Genomic DNA, 20,786 nt, shown 5'->3' on the forward strand with positions numbered 1-20,786 from the left:
CCCCTGCAGTTGAAGCTCAGAGTCCTAACCACTGGACTGCCAAGGAATTCCCAGATAATTTTTACTTATCTATGTTCAAGTACACTGAACTTTTCCTCTTAGAACTCCTTTCTGTTATCGACCACATCCAATGAATTTTTACTTCAATTATCATATTTTTCAGTTCCATCCTTATATTTTCTATTTCTTTGCTGAAACTTTCTACCTTTCCATTTGTTTCAAGAGTATTTAAGTTTCTCAGGCAAACAGGAATTGAGGGAATACATCACCAGTGGCACATATGGCAAGAAATTATAAAAGAAGCTTTTCAGAGAAAAGGAAAATTATATAGGTCCTAACCCAGATCTATATAAAGAAAGGAGGAGTGTTAAAGAAGGAATAAATGAAGGTTTAAAAACCTTTTATTTTTCTCATTCTTAATTGCTATAACAGTTTGTTAAAGTAAGTGTAGCGACAGGGTATTTGGTGATTATAGCTTATAGATAAGTGAAATGAATGACAATAATGTTATAAGGGATGGGAGGGAGGAATTGGGAATACTCCTTTATAAGGTACCATCACTACCTGTGAAGTTGTATAGTGCTATTTGAAATTGATGTAGTTGTAAGTGTACATTGCAAACTCTAGGGCAACCACTTTAAAAAGTTTTTTAAAAAAGAAGTATAATTGATATATTAAGAGAGAAGAAAAACTGGAATCACATAAAATGCTTAATTAAAACCAGAGAAGGCAGAAAAAGAGAGGAAGACAAAGAGTATTTGCCCTTATTTATTGAACCATGGTTATAATAGATGCTTCAAAGTATTGTCATAATTCCAACATCTGTGTCATCTTGGAGCTGGAATCTGATGATCATTTTGTTTTTTTCCCTTGCAAGTTGAGGTTCCTGATTTTTCATATGCTGAGTAATTTTGGATTGCATCCTGCACATTTTGAATATGAGACTCTGGGTCTCGTATGACTTCTAAGGAAAATGTTGTGGTTTTATGTTTGTTTTGTGCTGTTTTATTTTTGCTTTAGAAGTTAATAGACCTGGTGAGGTTCAGGCTACAAGTTTCAACCCAATTTCTCTGGGCTGTGGTTCCAATGTCAATTTAGTTTTCAGAGCATTTGCAGTGTTATTTGGATCTGTCTTGCATATACACCACTCAATGGCCACTCTGAGACTAGGCAGTGGTCTAATGGTCTCTGGTATACAACTCAGAGGTGTGCCCAGGCATTCACGCACCACTTTACAGGATCTCTCTCCCTGACAAGTTTCTGCCTCTCTGGGGCCCTTTTCACAGTCCTCTGGCCAGAAAGCTGGCGAGTTCTGATGCAACACTTCCCATTGTCTGCATATGGTATGTAAAGGAAGAAAAATCTTTTCCTCTACCCTCCTAAGTAATAGCCGGCGGTCCCTGTAACAAAAAATAAATTAAAAGAAGAAACCAGACAGATTTATTAAATATAAGAAGTTTTACATGACATAGGAATCTTCATAAGGAAAGAAAGACCCAAAGAAGCAGTTAAACCTGAGTGTTTTTATGCTAGGTTTGATGAAGAGGGGAAAGTCCTGGAAAAATGTAAAAGGACAAAGAATAGTAAGAGCTAAATGTGGTAAACTGGGGGAAACAGCAAAATCTGTTCATTCAAATTCCTTTCAGCATCCCTTTGTCTTGGGAGATAAAGATGCTCCTTTCCACCAGGTATAGGGAGGTGACCTGTCACAGGAAGGTTTTATGACCTGCTTCAGGGGAAAGTCAGAAAATCCTTCCTGCACTTGCCATTTCTCAAATTCCTTCAGCTTGAAATATTCAAATGCCAAGGTGCCATATTTTGGGGGCGCACATCTGAACCCTTCAGGGGCTAAGAGGTAGGAGGGCAGAGAGAGAAATAATATTTATTTACTCCACACTCTTGGGACCATAGTCCTTCCACATTGCCTGGTACAGGGCTGAACCTGGGCAATCTTCAAAACAGGCAAAGATGTCTTTGGCATCCTCCTCTCATTCCACTAACACCTGTCTCTCTCTAGTTTATTTTAGATGACTTCTAAAGTCCCTTCCCGCAGGGAGAGGCTCTTTGTTAAGTAATTCAAAGTTGTTAATAGCGCAGTACCTGGTGTTCAGAATACCTTTGTTTGGATCCCATTTTTATTTGAATCCTGCTTACTAACTAGGTGACCTTAGAAAAATTACTTAAATTACCTGTACCTTGCTTTCCTCTTACTAGCACTTAACTCCTGAGGTTGCTGTGAGTTTTAAGGGAGATATTGCATATAAAGTACCTAGCATATTACCTGACACACAGAAATAGTAAATGCTTAATAAACGGAAGCTGTTACTTCTGTATTTTAAGGAGAAACTTTCCTATTCTGGGACAAATTTCAAATTTGTTTTATTATTATTTTTGTATTCTTATCAAGCAAGAATGTTATTTTTATGTATTAAGTGCTTTTGAATTTTAGCGTAAGAGTTCTAACATGGCTTTAAACAGCCACATGATACTTATACACACCAGCATACATATGTATCCTACTGAACGTATGAATTTGAATTGTGTCAAATCAAAGGTACAGAGTCCGATTAGAGTAGGACTCTATTTTATTTGCATTCACTATTTTTCAAAGTATGAATTTTGGTGATAACCATTTATTTTTTGGTATTGAACATGATTATTGACATAATTACTCTAAATGTATTTAATTCTTATTTAGGATTTATTCATATGTGTGTTTATTTTTTATTTTGAGGCAATATTCTTTATAGCAAGGTACAAAGTCCAAAGAGACTTAAAGAAGAAATATAGGCAATATCATGTTCATCTCCATGCTTCTGGAATACGGCTGAGTAACAGTAATAATAACTTGCATTTGAATATTGCTTTTATAATTTCCAAAGCACTTCCACATAGCCTCTTTTGAAATTTAGTTAAACTGCATGTTTCAGTCCCAATAGTGAAAAATCTGATTCCACTTTTAAAACAAACTGAAAAATAAATCTTTCATGTTTATACAATAGTACTTTTATTTTTACTAATAAAGGCTACACTTGTGTCATGGCCAGAACCTACCCACAATCCCAGTGGTATGACCCTTTTTTCTGCACAAAATTAGATGGAAGACAGAAAACCATTTTCACAGTAGGCATCACACAAACTAATGTAAGAGAGAAGAAACAAATAGCTTATTTAAACTTAGAAGGTAATTTATATACATTTAGTACTTTTACATTTGCAGAAGCATTCAACAAATATTTGTTAAATGAATGACAGGTTGAACTTTTTTTAAATCAAATTAAAAGCTGAGGGAATTCCCTGGTGGCGCAGTGGTTAAGAATCTGCCTGCCAATGCAGGGGACACGGGTTCGATCCCTGGTCCAGGAAGATCCCACGTGCCGCGGAGCAACTAAGCCCGTGTGCCACAACTACTGAGCCTGCGCTCTAGAGCCCATGAGCCACAACTACTGAGAACACCCACCACAAGTAGTGAAGCCCACGTGCCTACAGCCCGTGCTCCACAACAAGAGAAGCCACCACAATGAGAAGCCTGCGCACTACAACGAAGAGTAGCCCCAGCTCTCAGCAACTAGAGAAAGCCCGCGCGCAGCAACGAAAGACCCAAAGCAGCCCCCAAAAAAAAGAAAGAAAAAAAAAGTGAATTGCAAGAATAAGGTAATATGAAATTTAATTTTTGCCAAACATTTATGAATATGTTTCTCTTTCTGGCTCAAAAGAACAGCCTGATGCTCGACTTTTGCTGGCTTGCTCTTGCCTACCAAATAGGGTACACTTGCTTGCCATTTCACATTCTTCGTTCTCAGACTAGTCTGCTCTCCTACCACTCCCCTGTTGAAATCTTTGACACCAGCCCATCTTGACTGTTTATTGTTCTGTAGACACAGTCATGCTCCCCCCAGGTCAGGGCCTCTGTTCATGTGGTTTCCTTTGCTGGAAATGATCTCCCTATCTCCAGCTTACCTGTGGAATCCTATCCAGTTGTGTGTGTATGTGTGTAACAACCATTTATTAATGCTCATGAATTCTGTGAGTCAGAAATGCAGACAGGGCACAGCAGACATGATTTACCTCCACTCCACCATGTCAGGGACCTCAGACAGGAAGACTTGAACGGCTGGGGTGATTCAGTGGCTCAGGGCAAGAAATGTCCAGGGGTGTCTTCACTCACTGGAAATTGCCCCGCTGAAAATTTCACTCACATCTGGCACCTGGGCTGGGTTGGTTGAAAAATTCCACTCAACTGGGCTGTTGACAGAAGCACCTTTACATGTACTCCCCATGTGACCTTGGCTTTCCACAGCATGGTAGCCTTGAGGTTCCAAAAATGAGTGTCTCAGTAAAAAAATCCTATTCATTCTTGGAAGCCCCTCTCAAATGCATTTCCTTCATATGAAGCCTTCAGTTATTTCCCTCTTAACCAGACGTGTTTGCTCTCTTTTGAATTTTCACTGTAGTTTCTTTGTGCCTTTCCTTAAGCACTGTTCTCATTCTGCCTTGGTTTTAATAGCCATCTGAGTATTTTTTTTAATATTTAAATATTTATTTATTTATTTATTTGGCTGTGTCGGGTCTTAGTTGAGGCATGCAGGATCTTCATTGCGGCTTGCGGGATCTTTTGTTGCGGCGTTCGGGCTTCTCTCTAATCGTGGCACACAGGCTTAGTTGTCCCGTGGCATGTGGGATCTTAGTTCCCCGACTAGAGCTCGAACCCGCGTCCCCTGCATTGGAAGGTGGATTCTTAACCACTGGACCACCAGGGGAGTCCCCCATTTTAATATTTATTTTTATATTCATCATATGTTCCTGTGTGTTTCCTATAAACACTTTGAGGGCAAGAACCAGGTTTTACTCATCTACGTACTCTCTAAAGCAATTAATAAGGTACCTTCCTAGCATACTGTACATGCTGAACAAATATCTGTTGAATCAAAAAGGAAAGAAAAGCTGGTTTCCTAATCCTCCATTAAGTATTCAATTTCTTCAATGTCCACTTAAAATAAACCCACGCTTTTACTTGACATATATATGTGTTTGGGAGTATGGTGAGTTATGTCAAACCATAATAATCAAACAAACGGGAATACCATTTGGCAGTTGGCAAAGAGGAATCGGGTAACCATTGTGAAGTGGTTATTTCTAATCAACCATGCATCCATGGATGGTTTGTGAACCATGATTAATTTAATATCCACACATGCTTATTAGAAGTATTCAGCCTCTTGCTATAATCAACTTGTTTATATATTTACAAGTAATGACTTTCTGGTTATTTTAATTAAGAAACCTTTCATTCATTAGAATTCTGTTGACTAATATAATCCTTTCCAATGGGGCAAACTAGTATTTATTGCAGCTGTAGGAAGAGCAGGTTGACAAATTGCTACAGACATCCACGAAGAGGTCTTGATTAACCTGTTAATGGAAGAATTAAAATGAGATAAACATTCTGGAGAGCAATTTTGCAATATGTATCAACTGATGTAAAATTGTACATATCCTTTGACCCAGTAATTTCTCTTCTAGAAATTTATCCTTGACACTTGCACAAGGATAGGAACATGATATTAATTGAAGCATCGGCTATAAGAATATATATTTGGAAACAACATAAATGCATATCAATGGAGCATTGGTAAAATAAATAATGGTACAGCCATACAGCGGACTGTTACATAGCTGTTAAAAAGATTGAGGAGAATCTATATGCAACAGCAGTGAAAGATATTCATGATGTATTGTTAATCAAGGGAAGTTGCAGGACAATATGTATGTCATGCTACCATTTCTGTTAAAAACAAAAACACCAACATGTGCTTATAAATTATAGAAATTTAACCAGGATCAGAGTTGTGGTGTTGAGAAGGCGGAGAGTGGAAGGAAAAAGGAAGGTGGAAGATAAGGCCGGGTTATATTTAGTAGTTCTGAGAATCAAAAGCATGTGTCATCAATCCTACTCAGAAATGTAATTCTAATGTCAATGAGCTCTTCCCTTTTTCTGTCAGCCTGTCTCCCAGTTAGTGGGGCTCAAATCTCCATTCTCTGAGTGACCTCTTTTAGGGGTGTTTTTTGGCCGCACTGTGTGGCTTGTGGGATCTTAGTTCCTGGACCAGGGCTTGCGCCTGGGCCCTCAGCAGTGAGAGCTCCAAGTCCTAACCACTGGACCGCCAGGGACTGACTGACCTCTTTCTAGGAAATCAGTCCAGAGCCAGTGCCCAGGCTGTCAATTCTAACTAGTCCTATCAACCCTGTCTCCCCACCTCTCTCGATTTTCTCTTCCTCTCTTTTCCTTTCCACTTTCCTATCTGGTAGTCCAGACCTTTATCACCTCACCCCTCAATTATTGCAGTTTCTCCCAGCCTGTAGTTTCTCTTCCCAGGCCACAAACCTTCCCTCCGTCCTATACAGAGTTTCCTAATCCCCAGCAGTGTGCCGGCCCAAAGCCTTGAGTGCTTTCCACTGTTACATGTCCCAACTCCAGAGGACAGCTAGGCAGTCGACACCCTCCCACAGCCTGGCCCAGACTACAGTGCCAGGCCTACCTCCCAGGACCCCACGTGATGATGGCCTGATCTTCTGCAATCATGAGGACCCCTATCTGGAAGGCCCTTCCTGCCTTTCCAGCTCTCTGAATATTACGGATTCTTCAGTACCCACCTGTACCACTATGAGAACCTACTTATTTTTATGGGCCCCAGCAATGTCTTCCTCATCATTTTTTAGAATCTTTTATTGCCATGTGTGTAAGTCCCTAAGCTGTGTGCAGAAGCTCCCTAAGAGTGGAAACCATGTCTCTTACACTGATGAATTGATCATGTAACCTGAATTTCCTTAGGGTTTGCCAGCCTGTGGGCACAATAGGGTCGCAGGAATCTATAATTCCCTGACTTTTGTCCCTATCTGCTCATGTGGGACCCTGTCCTCCTGTAAAGTGCCCTTCAGGTATTTCTGGGAGTCTCCAAGCAGCATCTCACCTTGGCTCATGATTGAGCCCCCATCAGCTGTCCAGGTCTGCTTCCATGTGGCATATACCTTTCCTTTCCTCATTTCCTGCTCTCAACCCCTGCCAGGCACCAATGCTCCCCACTGGCACCAATGCTGCTTCTGCTAGATACCACTGTGTTCACTAGGCACCAGCCTCCTGCAGACACTACTACAATTATATATTTTTTTGCGATTGCCACACTGCTGTGAACCTAACAGTCTCTCACAAACGTTAGCTGTGGAATGAAGGATGATATTCACTAGGACATGCTCTGATTTGCTCTTCCAGTGGTGGAGATAGGTTGAACTGATTTATCCTCACACTCTCTCCAGTTACCATCAGGACCGGTCAGTAGACATTTGTGAGGTGGCTTTTCAGGGCTCAGGATACACTGTTCTGAGCTGTGGAGCAAAGTAATCCTACCTGCCAAGGTTGCCAGCCCATATCAATGGGTCCTACTCTGACGTGTTTTGATCCTTATATGGAAACTTCCTATCTCTGGGTCTTCAAAGTTCAAATCCAAGTAGGAGTTGATCTCAAATTTCAAGAAAGGTCAGCTCACACCTCAAACAGAGTTTCTTTGTGCCCATCTGCTAGGCCAAAGCGAGAGTTCCCTACTGCAGTTCTCACACAGGGAGAATTGGGGAAGTAAAACAATCAAAGAAATGCTTTCTCCATAAAGAGTGGCACATGGCAGTGCAGCTAGGAATGAATGGACAAATGCACTACATGCAAGTGTGGTGGAAGGATGGTCAGAAGACAGTTTATGAGTGTTTGTTTCTTAGTGCTTAACAGTATTACCATGCAAATGGTTCTCACAGGCTTTGAAGTTAAAGCTCCTGGGAGAGAGAAGTGTTCACACTTGGGGTTTCAGTGCACTAGAGCCAAGGTCAAGTAAACCTGGTGGTGTGAAAGGCCCACAATAGAGGCTCAAATGGTAGGAAATCTATCTGGGACTTCTTTTAAAATATCTGAAAGAATATGGAAATACTCTATCCTTATAGAAGGCAAAAGGTAACTCTGCATATTCTTCAATAGTAAAAGAAACACTTTCAAATCATATAAATTAGGTTAATAATTTCCTGTGATATCTAGTCATTGGTAAGATATAACACGTGTCAAGAAAAAAAAAGCTGATGGTCTGAAATATGTGGCACTTTAGTGGCAGATATAACTAGTAAGTTTCCAAAAGTTTTGCAGTAGGCGTCAAATTTTCTCAAATGACTTTCATATAACTAGTTTTGGAGTTTCTAGGACATTCTCTGTTATATGGGCCTCACTCAAAGCAAATACCATAAATAATTCTACATCTATACAAAGGAGAAACAGAGAGTGATTATTTGCCCAACCAAAGGATCTTCATCCTCTCTAGAGTAGTATGAGATTTAAGTTACACAAATATATTCTCTCATAACTTTTTCCTGGTTTTATTTTTTAAAACTCCCACTTTCATAGATTCTTTTTGGATTAAGAAAGTAATACTCATCACTTAAGAGCACTTGAGATTTGTATGACAGTTTGTGCTGTTCAAGCCTTGCCCCTCTCCCATCCATTCTTAATTTGGTTCTGGAAGCCCTGTAAAGGAGGTGGTCAGAGCAGAATTTCCCACCTCTATTTTATTTCATCTTGATTGTGGTGGTGGTGGGGTTACTACACCATGAACATGTTCTTGTTGTAAAATATCAAAATGATTCCAAGTCTAACATATACAACTCTTTTTATCTTGCACGTCACTCTCACAACTTCTCTCCATCAAGTTAAAGGTATTCTAACACTTCATAGAAAAACCCACTAAGAAGTGGTAGTAATATTTTCAGCCTACAGAAGTGGATCCCAAACCTGATTGTGCATCAGAATCACCTGAATTTGCTAAAAATACAGATTCCAGAACCCTACCGCAAACTACTGAATCGGAACGTCTGACAGTAAGAAACTTTGGGAGGGCCTATTTCAGATGGCGCCCCCACTCCTACCTCAAGGAGAGGACCCTGCTCTCCCTAATTCCTTCAGTCCAAGCTGTAATTTTTTATTTTATTTATTATTTTTTTTTTTGCAGTACGCGGGCCTCTCACTGTCGTGGCCTCTCCCGTTCCAGACGCGCAGGCTCAGCGGCCATGGCTCATGGGCCCAGCCGCTCCGCGGCATGTGGGATCTTCCCGGACCAGGGCACGAACCCACGTCCCCTCCATTTCGACTGGACCATTGGATGTATGGAAACGTATACTGCAAAATAAGGTCGGCCTAGGTGAGAAGGGCCTCCAGGCAGACTCTCAACCACCGCGCCACCGGGGAAGCCCCAACTGTAATTTTTAACAGAACTTTACTGAATGCTTGGAGGGTGGCATAGAGATGACTGAGGTAGTAGCTTATAACTACTAGCTTGTAATTTATAATCCACGTTCAATTTCTAGCCCACTTCCTGGCAGTATCCTTATAGCAGGTACCGGCTCAAAATCCACACCAAAAGGAATCTTTAAGAGTTCCCATGGCTAAGATTCCAGACCCAGATCCCCTTGGCTCCAGCTAAAGGAGAAACGCCTTTCCTGCCACCTAAGATCATTGGCCCACTTTCCCACCCCAGAGTGAATGACACTGAGATTCTCCATTTCCTCCTAAGGAAATCCTAGTCCCTGGTATCTCCAGACACCATGACCCAGATAGATAATCAGGAGTCCACAGCCCGTCTCCCAAAGGCTGGCATAAACATGTCTCAAGTGATTCCAAGTGAGGCCATCTTTCTTCTCTTTTAGCCAGCACTAAGCCAGGCCCAGGCTCAGCTCCGTGTCACAGCCTTTCCTCCAATTTAAGGCTAAAGAAAAATCAAACGTACACACCTCCCCTGCTTCAAACTAATCTCAATTCCAAGTCTATTGTGAGAAAATCTCAGGGCAAAAAACCACACCCATCTCCGGGGCTGGGGTGGGGGGGTGACGGGAGGGCGGTGGGGACGGCGGTGGGGGGAAGTGGAAAAATCCAAGCTTAATCCATCTTTAGAAAGAGGGAAATTCTCTAACTCTATTGGAGAGTAGTTTGCTTAAACCCAATTTACATCACCAAACAGATTGATTAGCATCTCACTCTGAAGTAAGTTTCCTCCTAAACAAAGACTGAAGGCTTTTACGACAAAAGGAGCTCATCGAAGCGGAGATCCCCCAAACAAAGCCAGGACCTGCTACCCTTGGAGTGCGAATTGTCCTCCTATCTAAAACCTACCCAGCTCAAATCCCTCTTCTTCCTGGAAGCCCTCCTCGACCATCCTGGACCATCATGATGTCTCCTTCCAATACATCACAACAGTTACTATCAATCTTGTTCACCTGGCAATTGCTCACACATGGTCTCGAGACTATTCTGGTATTATGGCCATGAACTTTTGAACTCTTTTATCATTTAACTTTGGGTATAAATATCTGTCCCCACCACCACCACCCCCATTTCATCCTGAGCTACTTAAAGAGTGCCAGTGAGAGCATCTCTCAGGCTACTTTAGACACCTCAGAGCCGCTTCCGTATTTCCCTCCAGGATCAGCTCTATCGATACTTATCACACAACAAATAACCATTGGGTGGTTGATAGAAATAATTAAAATATCCTGTTACTCCCCAAAATGTCTGAAGTTTATATCACTTGTTCAGTCCTCACAACAACACTGTGCGGCAGGTGTTTGTATTATCCCCATCAATGAGGGCACTGAAATTCAAAAAAGTAAGCAGAGGCACTGAAGTCACACAGCTGGATCACACAGAAGCAATTCTGATCTGACTCTCAAAGAATATTCTCTTATCTATTATCTCAAACTACTTCCCAAGGAGTCTATTTCGACTGGACCATTGGATGTATGGAAACGTATACTGCAAAATAAGGTCGGCCTAGGTGAGAAGGGCCTTATGTATCAAGCTATGAAATTTGTACTTAATTTGATGAGCAATGGGGTGCCATTGAAGGCTCTGCAGCCCAGAAATGACAGGATCAGTGTTAGGTGTTAGGAAGATTAATCCGACAGTAGGGTGGAAAACGGGAGTGGTGAGAGCCTGAAGGGGGTAGTTAAGTGGAGGAAGATCAGTTAGTGAGGAAAGACAACAGTCCAGGCGAAACAGTCCTTAGCACTTGAAGGGGAGAGGCAGATTTGCAAGAAAGAAGAGGGAACTGATTATCTAAAAATTGAGAAGGAATGTCAACACAACCCTCCTAAGTCAATTTCTGGAGCCCAAGAAGTGAAGAAAAGGATAATCTCTCAATATTATACAAAATGAACGTAGTTTTAATTTGCACCCTTTTATTCTAATCCTTGTCTCCTTTCTCCCCTTGTGACTGAGCTACAGTCACCTTACGTGAGACTCTTCTGTTAGGCGTTTCAGTTTTCCCTAAGGAATGCAAACATTTAAAAGTGAGAACTGTGATTATTCCAACTTGGAGCAGAGCCGCAGTATTATATCTTCACGGCTGAAATACAGTAAAACATGCCCAACATTTCTGCCTGGTTCAGACACTTCAGCTTGTAATGCCTAAGACAAAGATATTGAAAGTAAAGGTGACAAAGTGTGAACCAGGAACCTCTTTTAAAAACAGTATGTTCCAGAAAATAAGAGATACTTAACTTGTATTCAAGTCAGGAATTTGAACCTAACCTCGAAGTTTAAACAAAAAGAAAGAAAAGAATTGCACATGTGTTTTTGTTTCTTAATGAGGACCTGATCACTAATCTTAAAGACATCTAAACACCTAAATTAAATGTTTTTTGAAGCCTGATGCAAACATGAGTATTTTCTCTCCTACTCACTCTCTGGTCTTTCCTATCAGGCCTCCTGCAACTGGATTTTTCTAGATCTCTTTTGATTATTTTTATATCTCTAGAAAAGTGCATGGTGAGATGCTACGCAGACCAATGTTGTCCTGTGATCCCCAGCGAGGAAGACCCACTGTGTACCATGTTTTTACACATCAAATACATTTCCATAGCTTCAAATGTTTGGAATTACTAATGTTCCAATAATGCGTCAGGCACATTGTGGTGGTATTGAAACCACAAGAAAGGAATATTACTTTATTAAGACAGGGTTGAAGATGTGCTCTTTCACTGAGGGAAGGAAACGCCACAGTAAAAAGCACATATGCTCTGCTTCTCTGATACCAAGGGATCCAGGGGAAAGCTCCTCACACAAAATTAGCATAGAGCCTGGCTCCACAGAGTGTTCCTCCAACTCTACCTCCCTTCTTTCCCATTTCAGTAGTAGAATGGTTAGTACCGAAAAGGTTTGTGCCAAAATGGGAAGTTCTCCTATTTACTGCGTTCTGAAAGCCTTACTGTACTGTGCCTCTATTTGGTGTGCATAGTATAATAAAATCCATGTGTGAATGTTTATATTTTAAAGATGTTGTGCTCCAATATGTTCTGAGTTAGGGCTTTTGAAAATACAGTACAGATTCAACACAATGCAGACTGAAAGGCTAATCTTCCCATTGTTACACTTTAATTAGTGAGACCTGTCATTACAACTTTTTATGATGAAAAGTATCAGGCCTTTTATCTTACTTTTAAGCCCTATTCTGAAAACAGCAGAAAAGGAACTGAAGAGACAAAGGAAATTGCATTTGATGGAACAATAAGGAGAGTCTTTAAAAATCCAGGGAAGTTCACGAACTGCCAAGGAAAACTACTGGGCGGCAGCAGCACTAAGAAGGGGGCCATCTACCGAGTGTGCAGTCAGCTACCTCCCTAATCCTCTCCAGAGTCCAAGGGACAAGAAAGAATAAGGACATTTCATAACAGCAGCCTGTAAGGGTGGCCCTTCCATTGCATCTCTGAATATGTAGGAATTTAGAGATGAGTTCCAAAGCTATTAGAAAGGTCTCGGTTTGTCATACCTGTGTTCTCTTTAACATCAGCTTGGAGTCAAATGGCAGAACATTTATTGCGTCTTACTGCAAAGTTATTACATCTATTCCATTGTTTGCTGCACTAAAAATTGTTCTGACAGCCTTAGTAGAAAATTTCACATTGCAAAACACAAAAATCAGTACTAAGAAAAGTATAAGAAATTGGAAGATTTACAGAATTAGCCTAAAATTAGGAAGCACAAAGAGTTCTCAGGAAATGGTAACTTAAAAAAGCCAGCAGCCACAGACAAAAATAGAGCTTCCTTTCTGATTTTGTACAATTCCTTTCTGCAAGCAGTGTTTAGGTAAACATTATTGTAGTTTGTCCTCAAGATAGTAGAGGCTTGATATGAATTAAGGTGCTGTTTTAAGGAAATGGGCATGTTTTGAAAGCACGTGGGACACAAAGACAAACACAAAGTTGAGAAAGCAGTTTCTGTTTTTTGGAGTGAAAAATAATTGGTTACTGCTAAAACAAAAAATACAAAAATCAACTCAAGGATACAGTTCCTTTTGTGACGTGAAAAATAACTGACTACTGCTGAAATACTTTTCCTTCACTCTTTCATTATTACCTAGTTTGGGGTAGATTCAGTTGGTTTACTTTGTATCTGACTTGGAAACCAAAGCTTTAAACTGAGATAGGGAGAGGTTTTCAAAGCAGAATAGGAAGAAGAGCAGGGGGGTGGTTCTGAAAAGAAGATGCTGCCTTACAAATTCCAACACTCACGGCAATTTATTCCCTTTATCTACTCCCTACCTGCTGTTAGAAGCTGCATCCTACTTCAGAAACCCAGTTCAGCGCACACTCCAATTCCAGAACTCTCCTCAGCCCCACCCCAGACCCAAGAGGATGAGAAAAGAGGGTGATACAGAAGAAGAGGAGGTGGTCTCCTATTTTCCTCCTTCCACCATTACTGCCCCGATTTTGTCTAGGCAGCTGGGGAAGGAGAGCCAAGGTATGCCTTTGGCATCTGTACTTGGGTCACCAAGCACTATTATGGTGCCATCATCTGACTACATTGTGAGTTAAAGTTCAAATAGAAGAATTTAAAAAGAACTTTCGGTGAGGTAATCCAAGGATTCTATCACTGATTCTAGAGAAAAATAAAATTGTGAATTGAAAATAACCTAAAACTTCAAAAAGTAAATTTTGGAACATAACCCATTTCCAAATCATTTGTTGGGACAGCCTGTATTGAAAAGACTCCGCAGAGAGCACTCGATGGCTTAGAAAACTTGCCGCATTCAAGCAGTTTTTTCTTTAATATAATGGAAAAAACAACCCTTTAGCACCCGTAATGCTAAAAGTTAACTTTAGAGTTGCTTTTTCCTTCCAACTAAAACTGTTGTAACGTCTGTCTAACAGAAATGTAGGGAAGGTGAGAGAATTATTGTTCTTACTCATTACAGAAAAAAGCAAGGGCACAGTATTTATAATGTTACTGTTTTTAATATGTCATGAGCATTGACACAGAAAGCTGCAGAAACCTGGAGGAGGACTTTTGGCATAATGAATGGGAAATGATCAGAAATAGAAAAAGGCTTGGGTTTTGCATTTAAGTTAAATGTTAAATCAAACAAACACATGCTGAGGAATCTACCCCCTGCTTGTAGATACCAATTTGTCCTCAGATCTACCTCTATGTGTCTTTGAATGGTTGGCAGTTCTACGTTGGCAAAATGAAGTAGACAGAATTGAGACACTTGTCCGCACTGGAAAAAAATATTTTGCCTCAGGCAAAAGTCATTTTGGAGTTTACTAATTGAGGAGGCCATACTGATATACTGAATCTTAAAAGACCACTGGTGAGCAAGTAGATAAATTGGTAGGAAAGAGTTTCAGGAGTTTTGCTTTTTGCCATTCTCTGTAAAACAGTGGTTCTCAAACTTTCATATATATCAAATTCAGCTGGAGTGACCACTTGTTCTATTTTTCTTTTTTTCTTTTTTTGGCCGCACAGTGCAGCTTGTGGGATCTTAGTTCCCAGACCAGGGTTCAAACCCAAGCCCTAGCAGTGAAAGCACAGAGTCCTAACCACTGGACCACCAGGGAATTCCCTGGAACCACTTGTTTTGAAGGCATATCCCCAGGCCCTGACACTGAGAACTATGGTTTTGTTTATCTGAGCGGGGGTCCAAGAAATTTTGATACACGTGACCTGCAGGCCACATAGCTGGCAGCCCCGTGACCCTCATAATTCTGTGGAAATACCTAAATAAGCAAAACTAAAATGTCAATTAAGTTACATAGTATATTCCATGCAAACACTCTTTGAGCTATATTCATCCATTTATTCAACACTCATTTATTGGTTGGACATTGTGCAAGCCAGGCACATAGTAGGTGCAAAACTCAATTTCTTTAACACCCAGCTCTCCGTATAATTTCCTGGCTCCCACTTCATCCTGTCCATATAAATACAGCTGTCCCTATACAATGCCAGAACATTCAGTTGATTTAATGTATCGACCAGTTTAAATATACACAATAACTTCCCGACAAATATTGAATGTTTTCTGAGATGACTAAAATTTTGGCTTCGATTAGATGTAGCCACTCTCTGAGTTTTAGAATGCCTAACGAAATCAAGGAGGAAGGTAGTGAAAGTCTTGCCTGAGAACATTCTTCAAAGCTTGAAGTAGAACATAAGAAACAATGACCGTCTCTTGAGACGGAAACAGGGAGACTGGGAGTTGTCGGTGGGCAAAGAACATTCTTTTCACTGTGTACACTTCTGAATTTCTCATCATGTACATGTATTACCTATTCAAAAATAAACACCATTTTTACATTAAAAAAAAAAGCTTAAAGTAGAGAAGTTCCTAGAATGGTCCTTGGATTGTGCCCTGAACTGAACCATTTAAGTAAGAGGGGGAAAAGCCCGTGATCCACCACACATGCTGGAGGCTAATTAATGCTCAATTTGAGGACAAATGAGGTTCCCCATTTCTATTATTCGAGACAATACATTTAAAACTCAAACATAAATATCTGAGCCATTCAACCTACACTTAGCACAGCAATTGCAATATTTTTCTAGCACTGAAGAAATGGTCTTTATCACCTATTTTAGCTAAAGATGCTCTCTCTGGATTCTACCAGGAACTTCAGCTTTGAACACCCGACGACGATAAACACACGCTTTTAGTCTAAATGAGTGTTATATGTGTGCACACACAAGCCGCGATTCCTTTATTGAACAACACATATGCACCAAATAAGTTTCAATTAGCACAGGCTACAGAATCCATCCTCCCCCATGCCAACACAAAATGCCCCAGGCCATACATTTAAAGAAATGAATGCAAATTGAAAACAAATGCACAATTACCTTTTCAAAATGATTTAATTTTAATTAACATATTTATATTGCATGTGGATGTTCAATTTAAAACACTTAAAAGAAGCAAATGTAGAAGATTTGATAAAATATTACATAAGAAGATTCTGCATTTATCAATTACTGATTCATTTTCTGATTTTAACATTTGCCCAAGAGAAAGCATTACTGGTTAATTTATAAATTCAAAGTTGCTTTTAGATTTTTCTTCTTTTCAGACAGGAAAGTGGTTATTGTCCTGCGTTGTGATTTTCAAGTACTATATTCTAACTATTCACTTATCCAAAGTGATTACAGTGCTAATAGAAGCATTTGGGTTTAAATTCAGTGTTCAAATAGCTGTATTATGCAATTAGTCAATATGCAATTACAGGGAATCTAATGGAGCCAGATGCATGCAGTCCAGATACATGCAAACTAGAGATTAAGACTTCCTCGGTTTTATGCATATAAGCAAATGATGCAGTTAAACAGGGCTCACTAAAGAATGAATTGCATCCATTTTTAACCAGTTGGACTATGCGAATTTTCATTTCACCAGTTCAGAGAGATGCCTTAAAGCTCTGAAGCTTTTCAATACTGTAATAGTGGTGTGAAGTTTCAAGTACCCATAGCAAAGACAACAAAAAAAGATGCCCTTAATGTTTTTCCTAAAGTAGGGCTTCTTTCCCCTCCCCCACTCGATTTCTTTCACAACAATGTCTTATCAGAAAGTCTTGTGAGAACGCTTCCCTGCCGTCTCATTCACAAGATTAAATCTAGTGTCTTGAACATAAACATTGTGTTTCGCTGGAACATTCAATGGAAGAAGCTTCATTTCACATCCTTGAAATACCCGCAAATCAGGCTCAAAAATCATGGAAGGCTGAGAAATGATCAAGGAATAGACGCCTGATGGAACAGATGCACAGATGCTGTGCCGGAAGAAAAGACAAATGCTGAAGTGCATAATGATTTTGAAAAGATTTCTTTATCAAACATGTCATTTGTTTGAAAGACCAGACTTGTTGGCATCAGATGTGGGATATCGGCTTGTTAGCAAAATGAAACATGATGGCTGCTAGATACTGGCGACTGATGAATCAATTGAAATCACTGATGTTGCTCAACTGAACATCTTCATTTAATATGTCAGTGGTCAGAAGTTAACGGAACACCTTCTGTATTGGGTTATCACCACAACCAATAAGATGTCACATCTCAGTGGATACCCTGGCTAAATATTTTTGTAAAGAAGAGTGAAGTCGCCAAAAATATGTTATCAGCTGGCCCAACCAATTACATACTCTGTGGATGATTAGCTTCAAAAATAGAATATGAGTGTAGCTTTTCCGTGTAAGTTCTGGCTGGGTAACATTAGTGAATCATTTGTAAGCAATTTCCATGCACTGGATTTATATCAAGATGTTAAAATACATTTATTTAGCTGTACTACAAATAGCCTCCTATTATCGTCTCTGGGACATTTACAGAGGGAATCATTGGCAATAACATTTTTCTCATTTCTTCAATGAAGTTTTTGATGACCCAATTTTTTTTAAAAGGACTTTTTTTCCCCCAGAGTACAACCCCCCCCCCCACACACACACAAATAGGAGCAGGAACTTAGATTCTTTTCTGAGAACATGAGAGGGTGTTCTACTGCCCGCCCCCACCCCCCTTCCCAGTTCTATAGGAAAAGGCTGTACTGAGACTTGATTTTCGGACTCCAGAGTGATCTCACCTACAGGAGGATCCGGCCACGGGAGGCACTACAGCACTGCACTAGACATCAGTTTTCAAACTGGTCATTTAATATAACCTTGCTCCTACTCGCTGACAACCAACCAATACTCAAAATAACGTTAACACCACGGCGGACCCCCGCTTCTAATAGGGCAGCGTCAGGAAGAAAGAAATAGACAAAGGTGATAAACCGGTGAAAAAAGGAATAATGAAAAGTCCCCCAGGCCTCCGTACAAAGGCCATTAACATTTAGCAGTACAGCCTCTCAGGGAAGCTCCAAGCCCCCAAAATCAGTGGGAAGGAAATACTTCCCACTCAGACCAGTCCATCTGGGAAGAGCTTAGTGTGTTGGTGTTTTTGTCTTGTTTTACCGCATAAATAGACCTATGCTGAGAAAAAATACATTTCATCATGCTATAATAGAGGATTTCTACACTTTCATTTAAGCCTCAATTTTATTAACATAAAATAATCAGGGTACCCTTTTAAAACATAGTAAAAGCAAAAGTTTGGCTGTAAAGTAATGACTGGTGGCTGATGTTTGTTTTTTAACAAACTGAAGTGAGGCCATCACCTAGGGAGTCCATAAACTTATTCTAAGGATGCTGACATTGGTCAAAACATTTCGGGGACTCCTCTTTGGGAACTGCCTTCAGAGCTACCTTCCAAGCCCCACAAGAAAATCAGTCTCATTCCTCTATAGTCACACCCACACAATACTAGCATAAATTTAGTAGGGGAAACTGAATAATTTAAGACACCACAAGATTTAATCTTATCCTTAAAATGCCAATTTTCACATTGTAAAATTAATTTAAATATAGTAAGAAGCTGTTGCCTCGAGTAAAAATTGTGTCAAATTAAAAGTACGCCATTAAATTACTATGTTTACAGATTTTTAAGTACACAACTTATTTTTAATCTAAGAATAAGTGTATTCATCGGAAGATAATGAACAAAAGGCATTTAATAACATTTTAATTTTATGTGTTTAAATATTCATAGCTATGTTCATAAACCCATATGCCTGATCCAGTGATTATGCTTATGAAATGCAGTATTTCTTATATGCCCTAACTCTCCATCTATTGTCTGAAAACTGCATTAATTTGCACCCCAGTACAAATCACTATATGTTTTTAGTAAAATATTCCATATTAAAAATAGGAAACTACCCCAAAGCAATGAAACAATAGCTACCTGCAAGAGGAAAAGAAGCGAATTAACACTTGTCCAGGGCCTACTCTGTGCCAGGCTCTCTACGGACATGTTCTTGTTTAATCCTTAAAACAACCCTAGGAGGTATTATTATCATAGTGCAGCTGGCTCATGCACAACTTGGTAGTTTACCTTTCCAAGGGCTTTTTTAATAATCCCATTATAACACTCCACTGCCTGTCTGCAAGAACGCAGTTCTTGTTCTTAAAAACAAAAACAAAACACAAAATTCTACCAACATATCTCCGGGGGGATATAAGAATGTCAAGTTCTAGGGAGGTAAGAATCAAAGAATCAGAGTCTTTCTTGACCGGCCTGTGTGCCTACTCTTGTTGTAAATGAACAACAAAAATCAGAGGGAGATGAGCAGTTTTCCCCTCTACTTAAAACATTATAGTATCATCAGTCTAGTTAGCAGAAATTTTAATAAAACTGGATCTAAAGAACCAATAGCAATATAGTCTGTCAGTCCACAGTTTTACAATACCTCATCATGGCATAATCACGTCAAATAAATAGAATGATGGCCACTCACAGATTACATTAGATTACAGATGTTAAATGTAAAATGAGAAATCAAGTATCGGGAGTTCGAAGAATTTCTCTGAAGTGTCTTCATCTTCTCTAGTACTACAGTTAATTAACGACAACTTGTGTTTTAATAACACCTATATTCCATGATTCTATAAGTGTTCTAATCAATGGTTGCCAAGTTGTCTGCCCCAAGAACCACTTTGGAGCTTCTGAATAATGTACATGTAATGTGCTATGCTGCAGTGTCCCCTTTCCAGAGGCCCTCCTTTCTCCTTTAAGGTTATTTTCGGCTTTGTCTTTCCCTCTCTTTCTCACCCAAATAGCTCTTTTTTAGTTCAAAATTTTAGCTCTTTTTAGTTCAAATGCTCTTTTTTCTCCAAAGTCATACCTCCAGTTCTTCCTTCTAATCATCCTATTCAATCCTTGACTCTGAATTCTTCCCCTGACCTCCCCAGCACCTGGCCCTGAGTCCCTCTGGGAAAACACTGTGAGCTAAAAACAGTTGGTTGGAGTTTGTTCAGTGGGGTTTTTTCCCCAAGTTTATTGCTCAGTGAAAGCCAAGGTATATCATGAAAAATGTGAATAGAATATAAATTGTCCCAATTCAACAGGTTAATCAAGGTTATTTAGGGGCTATAGTTGTCACTGTAGTAAAATAATCACAAAAAATAATTTAAATGGTTTTATTTAAGTCAAACAATTGTAGAGATCCTAGATACTGCTTTTTGAACACAAACATAGGAAATTAACAAAACAAGCATTCATATTTCTAGTTTTAAACACTTTAGTTCTACATGTGGAATGCAGATATTTGAAAGAGATTTTCAACAAGGTCAACACAATGTACGAGATAATACGCACTGGGTTATGGATTAGGCTAGTCTTCACCTCCATCTTCCCGTTTATCATCCTAAATTGGCTGGGGGAATGTATGTGTGTGTGTGTGTGGGGGTGCTTTTTTGCTTTTTCATTTCACAAATGATTGCTCAACACAGAATGAAATACACCAAAAGAAGAAAATAGTCTTTTTATACCTAGGGAAGAAGCTACTACTCTTAAAATGATCACTTCAAGGTAACAGACATCCAAATTGATGTGGTTTTCT

Source organism: Mesoplodon bidens (assembly GCF_964165515.1).
Source record: "Mesoplodon bidens genome assembly, chromosome: X".
Classification (NCBI taxonomy): domain Eukaryota; kingdom Metazoa; phylum Chordata; class Mammalia; order Artiodactyla; family Ziphiidae; genus Mesoplodon; species Mesoplodon bidens.